Here is a 3,161-nt window from a genome sequence, read left to right as displayed (position 1 = left end):
GATAATGGCCCTTCCCACCTCAATTTGAAAGAGGCTTTCACATAAAAACCTAAGGGCAAAAGCCATTGCCAATACAAGCCAGAGACACCGCGGTGACCATATGATAAACAGCAAGCAGGGTTTCCAAGTTAATGATCACACATGGGTCCAGAGAACTAGACATTAAACAGGACTAGAAAAGTTAGTGTCAAAACAATGTATTTTGTTCAGTCATCGGTGAAATAGACGTACTTTCTACCTCAGCCCTGTGAAAAACGTTAAATGAGTGCAAATCAGGAAAGGAAAAAAGTATTTTTGGAGCAACAGTTCAGCTGGAGCAAGTATAGAGAAGAATCACTGTAACCCTCAGGGGATTCTATTCACTCACACTTAGGACTGCTGCAGCTGGGGAACATTCTGAACTATGCTCCCTACTCTTCTCAGACAGGAGGTTGAGTGCTAACGCACCAAACTACTATCATAGCACATAAAGGCTACCATGGGAGAAGACAGCGGAGGCCTCTTCTCTATTTTCACTAATTCAGAAAAAGAGGAAATGAGTTGTAGTAAAAATTGAAAGGCATTTCTTAACAATATCATAAAGCACTGTAATATAAGCTGTCAAAGGCTGCGGCATGATTCTCCTTACCTGGAATTCATTAAGAGCAAGAGAGATAGCCCTTGGAACACATCCCGGAGTAGAGGCAGAGGAATGCTACCCAGAGGCCTAGACATGAACTAAATATGGTCTGCAGCAAGTGTTGCCTGTAGCCAGCTAACTGGAGCCCAGCCAGTTACACAGGCAAGTCATCTAAATCATGTGCAAGGAGCACTCACTCAACACCAGCATGGCTAGATAATACTGCAGTGCTTCCTAGAGAAGGAGACTCTCCAAATCTGTCTAATTTCATCTGCTTCTTTCTTATGTAAAAACGTGGTCATAACAGGGCAGCTAATATGAAATGTGGAAACACGAATATGATATATATTAAGCCCTCAAGAACTTGGGTTAAAAACATATATATGTATTAGTGGCTAGGAGTTGTGGCTCATGCCTGTAATCCCAGCACTCTGGGAGGCTGAGGCAGGAGGATAGTAAGTTTGGGCTCAGTCTGAGAAAATTAGTGAGAACTTATCTCAAAATTTATATAAAAAAGTACTAGGGATGCAGCCTAATGTACAGGCCCTGTGTTTAACTCCCAGTACACACACACACACACACACACACATGCATACATACCACATAGGACACAGAAACAGTAACTAGTGTTTTAAGAATCTTGAAACATATGGACCCCAGATATTCATAAAAATTAGAAGAGAACCAAATAATAACATCCACAGGACAATTATGAATACAGTCAACAAAGATTTCTGCCAAGAGGAGACCATAATGACTTTTCATAAAAAGGATAAGAGAAAATTACCGGGAATTTTGAGTCTGACATGCTATTGATCTGTCATTTAATATCTTGAACTGCTATGAGACACTAGCAGAAGGATCAGTAGTTGTACATACAATATTTACTTTTATATATTTTAAGTATCCCCCTGTGCTGCTGTTAGAATGTCTAATGCTATCCAGTTTGAGGACAGTGTATTTTATTAAATTAATTTTTTTATTTAAGAGAGACAGAGAGACCTGCTATGGTAGCACTTAAGGCCCACTCAGCTGAGTTAGCTAAGGCCTTAGTATGTGACATACAATCCCCTCTCTACACAAGGTTTGGACCCAGAAAAAGGAATCTAAAAGGAATCTAGCCTGTTTGTTATAGGTTTTACTTGTATGATTGTCTGGTACCTGTTGATGCTATAATTTGGTCCATGCATACGTAATTGTTTTGGTTTTTCTTTTTTGGATTTGTATCCTCCAGACTCAAAGCCTACCCATGATGAGAATGTCTGGTGTCTGTCAAGGGCCTGTAGATAGACCCTCTGCAGAGTATCTCTGCAATCAACAACTACAACCCTTTTCAATCTGAAGGAGCCAGAGTGGTCATTGTCCATTGCTCCATTATGGCAGTTTGGGGTTACTTTTTCAGAGGGAGGAATGTTGTAGGCAGCTGAGTTAGATAGAAATATTATAGGCAGTCACACAGGGCCAGGCCCTCAGAGGACACAGTATGGAGGGCAAGATACCAAAAATCTGTGGGAGACACAGCTACCTCTGCTGTGGGCAAGACCTCAAGACAAAAGAATAAACAAAGCCACTCATATATCTCCCTAGGGATGGATATTAGGGGCTGATATTCTAAATAATATCTATCACCATGAAAACACCAGGAAGAGTCACTAACCCAACCCCCTACGAGAAAACCCTCTGTATTGTATTCAGGCCCACTTCCTATGTGACTCACTTCCCCATTTGATCCCATTTGATCAATTTTACCTGAGCAATTATGCTTGTAATCTTATTGGTTGACCATAGTTTCATCATACCTCATGTGCAAATATCTACATTTTCCACCTTAGACCCTCCTCACCTCATAGTTTTGCTCTGTAAAAATCCCGCAAAAGGCGTATTTCTTGGAAACCCATTTGGGTTCCCTTCTACACCTCTGTCAGAGAGAAGCTTTCTTTCACCCAAATAAATGTATTCTGCTCTTAAAACAAAATAAGACGATGGATAATAGAATAGAAACAAATCAAGAAAATGGATCACAATTCATTGCCTGGACTTTAAGGTCACTTACAAGGGGCCAATTCCAGTCTCTGGATATCTCCTTTATGTACAACTGGGACGCAAATTCAGTATGAGGTATTGGTTCAGTGCTAGCCTAACACAAAGCTTTGTAAGAAGTGTTTTAAGAAATGCCACCTAACATAAAAAGACTCAACATCAGCTAACTGAAAATTCTGTACTTCTGGTTTTTATATGGAATTCTTTCACACTTTTCCTTTTTCAGAATTACCAGGAAATTTGAATCCTGGGTTTTTACCCAAGAGAAATGAGAATATATGCAAGTAAAACACTTACATATCAATGTTCATAGAAGCTTTATTTATTTTTTAATTTTATTTTGTATTTTTTTCTCAATAATTTTATTGATAAACAAATAGCAATGAGAAAGTTTCACATCAAATTACTAGGACAGTTTCCATAATTAACACATTGCATACATTCTTCCTAGTGGTTAATTGCTGTACAAGATGCGGACATGATATCCTATTTACAAACACCA

The sequence above is a fragment of the Octodon degus genome, unplaced genomic scaffold (genome assembly GCF_000260255.1).
Source record: "Octodon degus isolate 3935 unplaced genomic scaffold, OctDeg1.0 scaffold00063, whole genome shotgun sequence".
NCBI lineage: Eukaryota > Metazoa > Chordata > Mammalia > Rodentia > Octodontidae > Octodon > Octodon degus.
Note: the sequence above shows the minus strand (reverse complement) of the source record.